The following is a 15,215-nucleotide window of genomic DNA, read 5'->3' as shown; positions in this document are numbered from 1 at the left end:
AGCTGTCTCTGGAGTTCGGGATGGGGTCTTCCAGTGACCATGGACAATTCAGCAGGGTAAAAGAGAAAAGCATCTGGTGGTCCATCCTCCAGCCCCAGGGTGGTCCTGGTGCCCATTCCCCAGCCCCAGGGTGGTCCTGGGGCCCACCCCCCAGCCCCAGGGTGGTCCTGGGGCCCAACCCCCCAGCCCCAGGGTGGTCCTGGTGCCCATCCCCCAGCCCCAGGGTGGTCCTGGTGCCCATTCCCCAGCCCCAGGGTGGTCCTGGTGCCCATTCCCCAGCCCCAGGGTGGTCCTGGGGCCCATCCCCCAGCCCCAGGGTGGTCCTGGGGCCCACCCTCCAGCCCCAGGGTGGTCCTGGGGCCCATCCCCCAGCCCCAGGGTGGTCCTGGGGCCCATCCCCCAGCCCCAGGGTGGTCCTGGTGCCCATTCCCCAGCCCCAGGGTGGTCCTGGGGCCCACCCCCCAGCCCCAGGGTGGTCCTGGGGCCCACCCTCCAGCCCCAGGGTGGTCCATCTTTCTTCAGGAGCTCATTGATTTCCCCAACATTGAGACTAGAAGGCAAGAGATTATAGAAATAGGGCAGAGATCAAAACATGTTAATGGCTCTAAGTACCCGTAATAATAATGATCTTTATTAGTGTCACAAGTAGGCTTACATTAACTCTGCAATGAAGTTACAGTGAAAATCCCCTAGTCACCACATTCTGGCACCTGTTCGGTACAGAGGGAGAATTCAGAATGTCCAATTCACCTAACAGCATATATGTCGGGATTTGTGGGAGGAAACCGGAGCACCCGGAGGAAACCCACGCAGACACGTGGAGAACGTGCAGACTCCACACAGACAGTGACCCAAGCCGGGAATCGAACCTGGGACCCTGCCGCTGTGAAGCAACAGCGCTAACCACTGTGCTACTGTGCTGCCCTCATTGATTCCTTTCCCATTTTAACATTAATCCAGGATTCATTTTAAATATAATGATCTTTTCAAATTTCATCGCAGAATCTATAAATAGAAGGAAGCCATCTACAGTTTCAACAAACAAGGTTCAAACCTGCTGAGAGAAGACTAACTTTGACAGAAGTTGTTCTCAAATGAAACTGAGACTTCAGGTCAGATCCAGATGTTGGAAAGAGATGTCACTGGGCAGCTTGGTAGCACAAGTGGCTAGCACTGTGGCTTCACAGCTCCAGGGTCCCAGGTTCAATTCCCCGCTGGGTCACTGTCTGTGTGGAGTCTGCACGTTCTCCCTGTGTCTGCGTGGGTTTCCTCCGGGTACTCCGGTTTCCTCCCACAGTTCAAAGATGTGCAGGTTAGGTGGATTGGCCATGATAAATTGCCCTGAGTAACCAAAAAGGTTAGGAGGGGTTATTGGGTTATGGGGATAGGGTGGAAGTGAGGGCTTAAGGGGGTGGGTGCAGACTTGATGGGATGAATGGCCTCCTTCTGCACTGTATGTTCTATGTCAGGCTTGGCTTTGGGTGCAGAGATCAGTGTCTTTCTCAATACTGCTGTCCCTGATCATCTGATTTCATTTCAAAACCCATGAGTAAAGTGACTAAAGGTCAGGGTTATATTTAGCAGAGGTTTTAAAGTTTCACATACATCGCCACAACTTTTAAATTGTGGAATCACTTCAAAATGAAACAACTGCCAGAGCAGCCAATGATCTGGGTCACTGGAACCTGATTGTCCTTCCAGTTACAGACACCAGGATGTGCAACCTTCATTGGCGGTCAGACCAATCAGTTCCCAGTTTTACCTTCAGTGTAAGTCTCCAGCCAATCAGCTCAGAGTGAATTCCCGACCATTCTGTCCTCCAAGCCTGGATCAAATGAGCCCTGACATCGATGGCGTCCATATTGAGATCCTGGAGCCCTGTGCAATTGGAGCAGATCTGCAGGTTCTGTACCTTCAGTCACTTTGAAACAGGTAGAAGCATATTGGGGCATGTCGCTATGTTAAAGGCGCTATATACATGTAGATTATTGAGAGTGTAGCAAACCCCATAATGAGATCCTTGCAGGAGTGCACTGCAGGACACCAGAGCCACATCTTTAGAAGCTGTTTGTGAACAGAGAGCTTCAGTTCTACATCTTCTGTGGTACCATCTCGGTACCAGGGGTGAATAACAGTCATCTCTTCCAGAGATAGTTCTTGTCCTCTGGAATTGATCCACATGGCTTTGGGAGTGGGAATGAAGAGCAGTGCCATCAGGAACTGCCAGAGGATGAAAGAGTCAAGGCAGATACCAGGAAAGCAAGTGTACATGTGGTGAAAGCTCTTCTGATCACAGACCAGTTGAATGTCGAGGGAGTGGACGCTCTTCCTATTGTTGAAATTCACTGTTGGGTCATCCAGTTCATTCCAGGAAATCCAGTGTTGGTGACAAACCCATTGCCCCCTGTCTCTGTAAGGTCACATCTGTGCAGAACTAAATATACAGCGCAGTTGTTCCAAGATACAGTTTGCCAGGAAAGGGGTTGTGGGGGGTGCTGGTTCTCAGAGCCAGACCACATGGGAATGGAACCGGTCCACGTGAGGATATAGTGAGATATCATGAGGAAAGCATCATGTTACATGGCGAGCGAGCCAGACGATCTGGGCAAGCAGCCAATAGAACTGGGAAAAGGCCAGTCGCCATGGAGAGTGAGTCAGATCACAAGACCCACAGGTTCAGCAATGCCAAGACTAAGTTCGGAACAGATACAATAAACTATCCACAGTAATTCCTGCAAGGATTCTCCCACTCTCTCGTTGTGCTTTGGTGGGGGGGGGGGATTCTCAGGAGAGGGGGAGGACGGGCTCGAATGATGAGAAAGCTGCAGACACGACACAAGCCCTCAGAGGCTACGTGACAGGCAATGCGAAATTCCACACAACACAAAGGCAGCCATCAGAAACAATCCAATCACAAAGGCACATTATGGAAGATTAAAGTGTTGCCTTACAGATGGTCAGATTTCAGGAATTTATTAAGAACCCTCATCTAAACACAAAAGTGGCTGAATTAATCATGGCTAAAAACAGCTCACACCACAGTCTTTGCTTAAGTACATTCCAGCATTGTTAACGAATGTTGTTGTTTTAAACATCTGTCAACAAATCATTCTCATAGTTTGGGACACCATTTCCGGACAAAGACACTGCTGCCTCCTCCAACTTGAAACAACTGAATTAAGTCCCACACCTCCTTCGTTTGGGCGATATTCAAGCCCAGTGTTTCCAAACTTCCCAGAAGCAATAGGAGGAGCAATGCTCCTGTGTGTTGCAGAGTCCCTGGGTAACCTACAATCAGCGCTTGCCATTCTCCTCTGCATCTCCAGTGGAGCCCCTCTCCCAAGGGACTCGGTCCCAAGCTGCTGCTCCAGACTTCACCAAGCTGAGTTTGGATTCCTGTTTGATGTTACAAACTGCCTCAAATCTGCTGCGGAGTCCAAGGCTCAGTTTGAGTGCCAGCTAGATTCGCCGTTACACCCACGTCCTCTGAGCAAGCGAGTCATTCTGGACCCCAAAACAGGTCAAACCGCAAAGCTCAGCTTCTGAAAAGGTGCCGTTTAATTAAATTTCCGCTGATCATCGGGGTCCAGTCAGCTGATTGCTGCAGCCCCTCACTCACTAGGTTACTCTGGAAAAAATTCGAGAAGTTTTAAAAGTTAGCTCGGTCACTGGAGTAAAAGGTATAATCATCAGCAGCATATATATATCCATCACAAGGATTTCTGACAGTAATTATAGAGTGAATTATCAGATATATATTTAAATATCATTTTTACCAAATGACCTTTTATATTTGGCTTTTTTAAACTCTACATCACACAGTTTGCGCATAGAATCCATAAACTAGACAACAGTACAACAGCCCATGTTGTGGGCGGCACGATAGCACAGTGATTATTGATTCTCAGCTCCAGGCTCCCAAGTTTGGTTCCCATTTGGGTCACTGTGTGTGCGGAGTCTGCATGTTTTCCCCGTGTCTGCGTGGGTTTCCTCCGGGAGCTCCGTTATCCTCCCACAAGTCCCGAAAGACGTGCTTGCTAGGTGAATTGGACATTCTGAATTCTCCCTCTGTGTACCCAAACAGGCGCTGGAATGTGGCGACTAGGGGCTTTTCACAGTAACTTCATTGCAGTGTTAATGTAAGCCTACTTTGACAATAAAGGTTATTATTATTATGATGGTTATCTGGGTTACAGGGAATTGTCCCAGTCAGAGTAAAGTAATTTGCTAAGATCTAAGATTCTTTCATGACTATCTCTGCTGACAAGGACTGGCCTTTGGATTTGGATTTGTTTTAGTGTCACGCGTACCGAGGTACAGTGAAAAGTATTGGTCTGTGTACAGTCCTGACAGATCGTTCTGTACATAAACAAAACATAGGACATACGATAAATACGGAATGTAAATACATAAACACAGAAAACGGATAAGCATACAGAGTGTAGTACTACTCAGTGGCGAAGGTGTGCAAAGAGGTCAGGTCAGTCCATAAGAGGGTCATTCAGGAGCCTGGCAACAGCGGGAAGAAGCTGTTTTTGAGTCTGTTCGTGCGTGTTCTCAGACTTCTGTATCTCCTGCCCGATGGAAGAAGTTGGACGAGTGAGTAAGCCGGGTGGGAGGGGTCTGTGATTATGCTGCCCGCTTTTCTCCACTAGTTCTCTATCTCTCTCCTGTACTCTGACTCATTGTTGTTCGAGATCTGACCCACTACGGTCGTGTCATCAGCAAACATGTAGATGGAGTTGGAACCAAATTTAGCCACACAGTCGTGTGTGTACAGGGAGTAGAGTAGGGGGCTAAGTACGCAGCCTTGCGTGCCCCCGGTATTGAGGACTATTGTGGAGGAGGTGTTGTTGTTTATCCTTACTGATTGTGGTCTGTGGGTCAGAAAGTCGAGGATCCAATTACAGAGGGAGGAGCCAAGTCCTAGGTTTTGGAGCTTTGATATGAGCTTGGCTGGGATTATGGTGTTGAAGGCGGAGCTGTAGTCAATAATAGGAGTCTGACGCCGGAATCCTTATTGTCGAAATGCTCCTGGATTTGTTAAATGCTCCAGTTTGCTGAGACATTTACAAAGTTTTACAGAGATTTATAAAGGCCAATGCTTTGGGAGGGTATACATTCCCTCAATGCAGAATGAGATAGATGTTTGAAAGGAGCGGACTCAATTCGAAAAAGGCAATTTCTTCTCCAGTGCTTCTCTTAATGCTCTTGTTTGAGAATATGAGATTCTGTGACAATTACCGAGATGCATTTTGCAAAGTTGCTTAAATTGCCCTGAGGTAACCTCAGTTTGCCAGTGCATTTTTACAAAGAAGCCTCTAACCTTACTAAGTGCTGAGTGCCAGACATAGATCGGGGTTCTTTGGAAATGTCCTGTCCTGAACATCTGTGCCCTCGTGTGCCAGTATAACTGGTCCTGTTACAATGCTTGATTCCCGGGGACATAGAAACATACAAATTACTGCCAGCAATTCTGGCAAATAAGTTCTGAACACATTTATGCAACATTCCTCTGTCCTGCTACTTGAACACAGGTACTAACCTGTTTATTATGAATCATAGAATCATAGAATGTACAGTGCAGAAGGAGGCCATTCAGCCCATCCTGCACCAGCCCTAGGAACTGGAAAACATCTGCACCAAAATAGCAGAGAGAAGAATGTCAGGTGAACATGTAACCCCTGACATTGTCAACTGTAGTTTCTAGAACTGAGTGTCCTCTTTTTAATGGCTACATTGATAATCCTGACAAATATTTACTTTGTTGATCAACCATCTTGGAGGCTGAAGTTCATTAGCATAAACCTGAGCAGGCATTTGATATTGGCCTGATTAGGATTTTATTTAGTGTCATTCACACTTTCACAGAAACTTACAGCAATTATCTGTTATACAATAGCCCAATGTTTTAAGAAAGGATTAATTATTTGAGGTGTTTTGGTCCATTTCTTTGGTTCCTTTCATGTTGACTCAGTGAGGATAAGCTGTGAATAAGAGACATTTCAATTAACTTGCACCTTAGGCTGGAGCTGAAACAGTTGTTTATTAAAATATTCAATAGCCCAAAGGCCAATTAGAACCCATCCCTCCATGACGAGGGTTAGCGAGTACTGTTAAAAGTTTTATTGAAACAGAAATTAAAGCGAATGAAGTTTGCAATCCGTTTCGCTGTTACATCGAGAACTTTGCAACAATAGCTTGAAGATCATCACAAAAATAAATGTAATGCCTATATTGGCGCATCAGCATCAGTTAAAACCCTTCCGGCTGAAACATGAGAACATTGACACTTCCAGCTGTACAGAAATGAGGTTTGCCACGTTCCCCAAACCGGGCTTCCTTTATAGTCAGTAAGCGATGAAGGTTTCTCATAGTTCTCACACAGAGTGAATTACATGAAAGTGGCACCAGAGGCCCTATCCAGAGGTCCCTGAACCCACTGTACATTGCACGTTTGTGGTTGATGGAGGCAGCTGCACATGTTAAAGTGAAACTGCCTTCAATCAGATCTGATATTAGCTTGTGGGGAACACGACTTGTGCACTTCTCCTATTGGAAGAAAGTTTAAAGTTAGCAGAGTTCTTTGGAAAGATAGGATACCCTTTTGTATAGGTCCAGGGACATATTGGAAGAAGGTAAGGTGCCCTTTTTGATTGTTAAAATTAGACATGAATGTGCACAAAAAGTGGATAAACTCACTGGAATTGTCAAAGCTCATTGGAATAGTCAAGGGAATTATCAAAACTCATTGTAACTGTCAATCTGCCAAAAATAAATTGACATCTCCTGGCCTTTAAATTAAAAAAGCAGTCTGCAATTAAAAATAAATCATACTTGCTATTTCACTGTTTGTTGACATAAGCCTGAAGTTTGCCTGTCAGTTCATAATTTGAGTCACAGCTCCAAGTACTAAAATCTTTAATGTGGGGCTGTGAATACAAGTTCCTGTTGTTATTAGGGATGAAGTAGTTGAAGAAATTCAAATATAGTGGATGAATTTTTACCAATTACTTAAAAAAAAGTGAATGCATCAATAGACACTTAGAACTTTACTTTATTTCAGGATGGCACAGTGGCACAGTGATCAGCACTGCTGCCACATGGCGCACAGGAGCCGGGTTCAGTCCCCCCCTGGGTCATTGTCCATGTGGAATTTGCACATTCTCCCCATGTCTGCATGGCCCTAACTCCCATTCCCAAAGATGTGCAGACTAGGTGGATTGGCCACATTAAATTGCCCCTTAGTTGAAAAGAAAGAACAGGGTACTTTAAATTTAAAAAGAGAACTTTATTTCATTTCTACATGGATCCCGAGGACTGTCCATAGTGAGCACAAAGGGTATAAGGGAAAAGGGTGTTGAGTGGGGGCCATTAGGTGGCATGAGTTGGCACTAAATTAATACAGTGTAGGTAGGATCATTGAAGTCAACCTTTTTGCCTAGCTCGTGGCAACCAGCACCCATCGCGCTGCCTGCAATCGGTGTCCAGGGCTGTCTGCCTGATTCCCCAACCAACTGCCTCCCAGAATGAAAATCTCATCCTCCAGGGCAATTTTTCAGGAGTTGGGTTCATGGAACTGGGAATTCTCCGGATTCTGCATTCCTGACCTAAGAGTGAAAGTCTCCTCTTGTGCACATGGGGACAACTGGAGGCCATGAATATGGGACAGTCACCAAAAATCCAACTGGGAATTCAGGAGAACCTTCTTTTCCCAGAGAGTGATGAGAATGTGAAAGCCATTGTCACAAGGAGTTGGTGAAGCATATATTAGAGATAACTTTAAGGGGAAACTATAGAAACAGATGAGGGAGAAGGGAACAGAAGGTTACGATGCAAGATTTAGGTGAGAAAAGGTAGGTGGAGGCTGCAATGCAGTATAACTACCAGCGTGGAATGGTTGGGCTGTTTCTGTGCCCTAATCTCATGTTGTAGTTCTCTGTATCCACATTGAGATGAATTGAATTTCTTCAACTGAATTTTGCTGAATTCCAGGTCCCATTTTTAGTTGATGACTTTTGCTTTTTCTTGGCTCCATTTAAAGTCAGATTGAGGTTGGTGCAATGTGAATAATGAACTTTTCCTTAACCCTGTTGACTTCCTGGTGTTTTTAAAGTTGATCTGCGTTTCCAAGTGACATAGAATGTGATTTAACAGAAAAGTTGTGAAGTGTGATTTTGGGAGTGTTTGGCTGGCTGTTTCCCCCAGCTTTGTGACTGAGACCCACACCGGTTTTACTCACACATTGGTCATCTTTGGGGCCTTGGGGTGTTTCGCCCCGGTCAAGCCCATACTTCGAATCTTTTCCTCAGTGGGGAGTCGGACCGGCTCCTCAGAGATCGGGCCGCCATTTTGAAATGTCCTCCAATCTCTAAGTGAATCTGAGGGGCCCCCACATCCCCCCCCCCCCCGCCCCTGCCATGGGCAATGTCACCCCCCCACCCCCCTCCCCGCACACATGAGCATTACATCTGCCATTTCTTGTGCTGTGTGGTGCGTTCAGCACAGTTTGCCTGTTAATTCACTTGTACGTCATATGGTCAGATAGGCTTCAGATGGTTTCACAGGTCGGCGCAACATCGAGGGCCGAAGGGCCCGTACTGCGCTGTAGTGTTCTATGTTCTATTAACCCTGAATGTTGGAGTATAAGATCAATATTGTAAATTGTTTTATCTTTTTGAAGATAGGGTAACTTCTGCACCTCATAATGCAGCAAACGTGAGCCGCGATCGGGTAGAGAATCGGCCATCCATTCAAAGTCACCCATTTAAAAGTGATTAGCGTATTTGACACAGTATACTCAGGGCCTCCGCGATGCTTCGCTCCCTCAGGTATTTATAAATGGAGACTTGGCGCGCGGCTGTTGAGGGGGAGAGAGAAGGTAAGGAAAGTTTGAAAAATGTTAAATATTGTACATTTGCTGGGGAGTGGCTGTCAGTGCCAGGGGGAGCAGTGGGGAGCGACTTGCTGCCATCTCCGTGGATTTGGGGTGACCCCCTCAGGATCGGCGTGTCCTGGCTCAGACCCTCATTGCTGCAGTCTGTGTTTGAAATGCAGCCTTTGGTACAAGTTACAGACCCCTGGCTGCTCACTCTGCTGACTGCTCACTGTGTCCTGTAAATGTTCACAGAGCCTCTGGTCATTTGAGAGCCCACCCAGGCCGCCCCTCTGGACACCCTCCGACCCCAGCTGACCCATCACCGGGATGGGTGTGGCCAAACTCAATCAGTGACCCACCAGGTGCTGCCACTCCTCAGTTCACTCATCAGAAACTCAGCCCCACAGCAGAGCTCACCCCAAACAAAGGGCACAAGCACCGTGTCCATGTTCTATATACCTGTCCACATACCAGATACATGTTCACATACCACATATCCCGCCGGGTCGGAGAATCCCGGGGGCTGGCGTGAATCCCGCCCCCGCCGTCTCCCGAAGTCTAAGGCACCAGAGATTCAGCGGGGGCTGGAACGCGCCGCGCCTGTCGGCCGCCCCCCCCCCCCCCCCCCCCCCCCCCCGGTGATTCTCCGGCCCGCGATGGGCCGAAGTCCCGCTGTTGTCATGCCGATCCCACCGGCGGGAGTCAAACCACCTACCTTACCGGCGGGACCAGGCTGCGCGAACGGGCTCCGGGGTCCTGGGAGGGGGCGTGGGGTGATCTGACCCCGGGGGTAGCCCCCACGGTGGCCTGGCCCGCAATCAGGGTCCACTGATCGGCCGGCGGGCCTGTGCCATGGGGGCTGTCTTTTCATTTCGTGTTGGCCATAGCATTCACGATGGCGGAGGCAGAAGTGACCCCCTCCCCTGCGCATGCTAGAACAGATCCCTGGGGAAGCCCATTGGCTGAATGATCCAGATATGTGTCCCATCACCCATGTGCACCAAGATTTGTTTCCCTTGTCAATGGTAAACTTAGACCGTTCTGTCAGGAAGTACCAGGAAGTTAATAAATATTCTTTCTGAGTACAAATTCCATTTGCACCTTGTCACTCCGTTTGTGCACGCTCGAAACCCATTAGAGTATTTCAGAAGAGCTTGGCAGCTGGCCTTCATCGATTGGTTCTGACAACTTGAAAAGCGTTTAACAAGCAATCTTTACAGAAGTTGTCGATGTGACATTCACCTTGCTACAATGAAAGGCTATGGAGCTGAAAGTGATCTGTGCCAGTGTTGCCAATGGGCAGGGTACACCCAGAGGCCTCAGAATCTCAGTGCCTAAGCTCCCTGTAAAGGTGAATAATTCAGGCAGGCACCATGGGCCATTGTCACCTCCTCCCAAACCTTTTGAAGAATGTTGAAAGCCATCAGGGCAAGGTGAGAGTGCTGATTTTCATTCATGTGGCCTTATGGCACAATATTATTAATTTTCTTCCTCTGAATATGTACACATTACTGTAGTTTGACTGGGATGGGAGCAGGAACCCCAAACGGAGTTTGGCTATTCTTACACCAGTCATGAAGGATTTGGTAGCAGGACACCAGCATAGTGACAGAGTGAGGAGGACAACTGTATATACGAAGGACATTATTTTGGCAATTGGAGGAGAGTTGCTGATTTGACTGTCGGACTACCCTTCTGATTCAAGGTGACATGGTGCAGTTTGTGGTCAAGGATATTTTTGTTTGCTCTATGGTGAGGAACAGTTATTCATAGCCTTGGAGAAGGTCAAGTCAATTTCTTTAACAGATGCGAATAAAACATGTACAACTTTAATTAATCCACATCACAAAAGAGGAGCAGGTTTGGCACAATGCTGAGTGCTGCCTCCATCACTCTACGACTTGTGTCACTCAGCAACAAGTTTAAACTAGAGAAATCTTTCTTTTATTTGAAAAGAAATGTAAATCCCATCCTTGGCATTTAATTGGATAATGAGCTGTTCGACCAGTCCGGACACAGGTTACCTACTACTTCTACTGTCGAATGCACTGATGAACAGGTAGGTGACAAATTTGAGATTATTCAGTGGGTTGGCAGTCTCCTCACCAGCCTGCTCTCGGGCAGTGCGGTGGCCACTGAAGCAAAGGTCGGGCACTGGTCAATTATCGGCTCCATGGTTTGCACTTCGCCACAGTTGCACAGGGGTGACTCACGGTGTCCTCAACGGAAGCGCTTGTTGTGGCAGGGTCCGACTCCTCCGCAAAACCTGTTCAGTTTGACCCATTCGCCACGTGGGAGGTTAAAGACTGGATTTCCAACGTGCGGACATAACCGAGTGCTCCTTCTGGGCTGTGCTATTGCTGTGGTGTCACAGGCCCTTCCACAAGTCCGCAGTAGAACTGTCTAGCTTGGGCTGGGTGACCAGATTGGATGCCTTGAGATGAGCCATTTGGTGGGTGGGTGTGTGGGTGGGTGGATGGGTTGGATGGATGGGTGGGTGGGGTGTGGGTGGGTGGGTGTGTGGGTGGGTGGATGGGTTGGATGGATGGGTGGGTGGGTGTGTGGGTGGGTGGATGGGTGAGTGGGTGGATGGATGGGTGGGTGGGTGTGTGGGTGGGTGTGTGGGTAAGCTGGTGGGTGGATGTGTGGGTGGTTGGGTGGGTGGGTGGATGGATGGGTGGGTGGGGTGTGGGTGAATGGATGGGTGAGTGGGTGGGTGGATGTGTGGGTGGGTGGGTGGGTGGGTGGGTGGGTGGGTGTGTGGGTGGTTGGGTGGGTGGGTGATGTCTTCTACCAGAGGCAGATCTGGATTTTTGTACACCTTTGCCAGCAAGCCTGCTGTGCTCGCTACGTGATGAATTTGCCACCTTTGCCAGCAAGCCTGCTGTGCTCGCTACGTGATGAATTTGCCACCTTTGCCATCGCTACGTGATGAATTTGCCACCTTTGCCAGCAAGCCTGCTGTGCTCGCTACGTGATGAATTTGTGTTGATGCAATGTTACAAACGCAGGAAGCCAATTTGTGTTTGTTGACTGGATTATTCCTGAGATGGTCCTCATGATCTCATTCAGCTGGCCATTACCAGTTTGCAGTTTGCAGAAGCGCAGAATCCAGCTACTGGGTGGCGGGGAGCAGAGGTTCTAGTGTTGGCTCCCCAAGAGATTCCTGCTCGACTGCTGATGGGCTTGCTGCGAATCTTCAGTTTAGCTGAGACTGTCTGGCGGTGTGGTTGAACGTCAGTGTGAGGTCCAAAACGTCACCATGATAGGGAGGTGTAGGGTGATGTTTGATGCCATTTAGGTAGAGGTCAAGTTCTTGGTGACCTTTTGCAACATGATAGTTTAGAATAGAATAGAATCACTACAGTGCAGGAGGATCCATTCGGCCCATCATGTCTGCTCCGACCCTCTGAAAGAGCACCTTACCTAGGTCGACAACTCCACCCTATCCCCATAACCCAGTAACACCATCTGACCTTTTTTGACACTACGGGCAATTTAGCATGGCCAATCCACCTAACCCGCACGTCTTTGGACTGAGGGAGGAAACCGGAGCATCCGGAGGAAACTCACAGCTTCTAGTTTCTCCTGTGCAGTGCCTGTCATCCAGTGTTCTGCCCTCCACCCTGCCTTGCACCTACCAGCCCTACCCACCACACAGCCTGCTCTTGCTCTGCCAACTAGCTATTGGTCTGTGTGAAATGAGCGACTTCTGCTGATTGACTTTCTTAAGAATTCTCCATCCCAGAGTGTTGTGGATGCTCAATTGTAGAATATATTTACGTTGCGATTTAACTAAATGGGAACAAAGTGCCTGAACGAGTTTAGCCGCGTGTGGACAGTGCCAACCTGGTATCCTGGCTGCTCGCCTGCCAGCTGGCAGTGCCAATGGGACACCTTGGCAGGGTGAGACTGGCACCCAGGTGGCATTGCCAGGGTGCCTTGGTGACATCAGCAGTGCCAGGGTACCATCCTGCCCAAAGCACCTTGAGGCCTTCGATCCCCTGAGAGACTCCCATGAAGCTGTTCCGTCTGGTCCCAGTTGTAGAGACCAGCACTAAATGGTGCTAGTCCGAGGTCTCCGAGGTCAAGGGGATAAATCCCTTGGCTGCCTCAGGAATCTGCACATTACAGTGAGGCTAACTGTCTCGCTCTCGTATGCTGATTTGTCAAAAGGTGATCCCGCCCATAACGGGTGGGATTTACATCGCAATTTACATCTGCCGTTAGACCTCACGAGATGTTGCGAGCCGGGTATATCCTGGGAGTAGGGGGGTCTCCTGGCTCCTATCGGCCATGTTGCACCATGGCGAGCTACCTTTCAGGTTGCCACGTGGCCATTCAATCGCGGTCTTAAGGTCGGGATCGACAGATTTTGGTCTCTCAGAGAATTAAATGTAATTTTAAAAAATATAAATTATCCAATAATTTTTTTCCTATTAAGGGGCAATTTAGCATGGCCAATCCACTTACCCTGCACATCTTTGGGTTGTGGGGGCGAAACCCATGTAAACTCCACACAGACAGTGACCAGGAGCGGGGATCGAACACAGATCTTCGATGCCGTGAGACAGCAGTGCTAACCACTGCACCACCATACCGCTCAGAAAATTAATGGAGATGAGAAATGAGCGGAAAAATGAAGCTCAAGGTTAACCATGATCATAGAATGGTGGAGCAAGCTCGATGGGCCGAATGGTCTACTCCTCCTATGTCTTATGTCCTGAGGTAAGTCCACCTGCATGTCTCATGAAGAGAGATTGGGCCAACGAGGTCTGTATTTACTGGAGGTCAGAAGAATGAGAGAGGAGCTGATTGGAACATATAAACCTCTGACAGAGCTGGACAATCTGTGTTCAGGGATATTGTTCCCTCAGGCTGGAGGGGGGGGGGGGGTCTGGAACAAGGAGTCACAGTCTCAGGATATGGGGTACGTCATTTAGGACTGAAATAAGGAGAAGCGTCTTCACTCCGAGAGTGGTGAACCTGTGGAATTCTCCACCACAGAAAGCTGTGGAGGACAAGTAGCTGAATGTATTGAAGAAGGAAATAGACTCAGAAGGTAACAGAAGGTATGGGGAGAGATCAGTCATGACAGAGCACGTTTGAGGGGCCAGATGACCTCCTTCTGCTCCTACTTCTTTTGCTTTTGTGTCCTGAGTTAAAGAGGTCTGCAGTTCTAAGTTGGCGAACTTCTGAAGGGCAACTAGGGATGGGCAATAAATCCTGGCTTAACCTGCGACTTCCACATCCTGTAACTGAATTTTAAAAAAAATGTATATCTGTTCCTGTTGGGGCTTGTGGCTGCCGTAACCATGGCAGCGTTTGTATCACCCCCTGGGGATTCTTCAGCAGTATCTTAGGGGTACTACAGTTGTGAACAAATTCACACTGGGTTTCGAGGGTAGGAACAGATGAAAATGATTAAAACTTTGTTCCTAGCCGCTAGATTCCTTGGCAGTATTTTACAACACCCTAAACTGGACAATGGGCTTCTTTCTTAGGATATAATTTAAACCTGGAACTATAGCAGAGATTACGGAAGACAAATTTATAATATTTCATCATCATCAACCAAACCAGTGTGTTGTTCATGTCAGGAGGGGCAAACTAACCTGTTATTAATACAAGAGGCTGTTATTAATGTTTTCTACTGATTCTGTAAGTTCACTATTAAACATGATGTGCATGCTGTTAATGATAGTTAGCCATAGTTAGTCATTTTCCATTTCACCTCTCGAAAAGGATAGGAAACTTTTACAGAAAGCTATTCCGTCACTTACTGAAACTCCAAACTGTGTGTAAGTGCATTACTAACCTCTGCTCGTCAAGTTACAGCACATGACCAGTCTCTGGAACTTTGCAGTCCAGAATGCTCAAGTGGCTCTGGCATCAGATGGAGCGTTTGCCTTTACACCCGTCATGTGCTCATGCCGATGCTTCACTTGGGTTTGGCCATTTACAAAGACGTGGTGTTGAATTCCTGCTGTCTCACTATCAACATATCAAAGGATGAAACTATGCCAAAACCCTCGATCAACTATCTCCTCAAATATTTTGGGTTGCAAAATATAACATTTAAATTCTTCCATTTTCAAATTTCTGAATTTGAACAGCTTTTAATTTTGAAAGCAGAGTTTCTGTTGATGTCCCTACTAAGGCTACAATTAGAATGTATTAAATATCATTGTCTGCCTAAAGCATTCCAACTCTATAAATATATCAGTAGGAGCTGCAGAGGTCACTGGGTTTTTTGTATTTATTTACCGCAACATTTTTCAATTTTGCAGTTACAACGCGGAAAGAGACTTTTTGCACCAAAACAATGAGACTTCGG

General features: G+C 47.6%; 1 long non-coding RNA gene across 1 annotated transcript in view; it reads right to left on the bottom strand.

The window, feature by feature from the left end:
• LOC119950819 overlaps window positions 1–14,810 on the bottom strand; it is a 30,781-nt gene extending 15,971 nt beyond the window's left edge. The window contains exons 1-2 of the long non-coding RNA XR_005457421.1: window positions 14,697–14,810; window positions 1,763–3,628 (exon numbers count right to left, since the gene is read on the bottom strand). This is a non-coding gene — a long non-coding RNA (uncharacterized LOC119950819). The remainder of the gene's footprint in view (window positions 1–1,762; window positions 3,629–14,696) is intronic.
• Window positions 14,811–15,215: the final 405 nt, after the last annotated feature.

This window comes from Scyliorhinus canicula, chromosome 16 (assembly GCF_902713615.1).
Source record: "Scyliorhinus canicula chromosome 16, sScyCan1.1, whole genome shotgun sequence".
NCBI lineage: Eukaryota > Metazoa > Chordata > Chondrichthyes > Carcharhiniformes > Scyliorhinidae > Scyliorhinus > Scyliorhinus canicula.
This window is presented reverse-complemented; position numbering and strand designations above follow the sequence as displayed.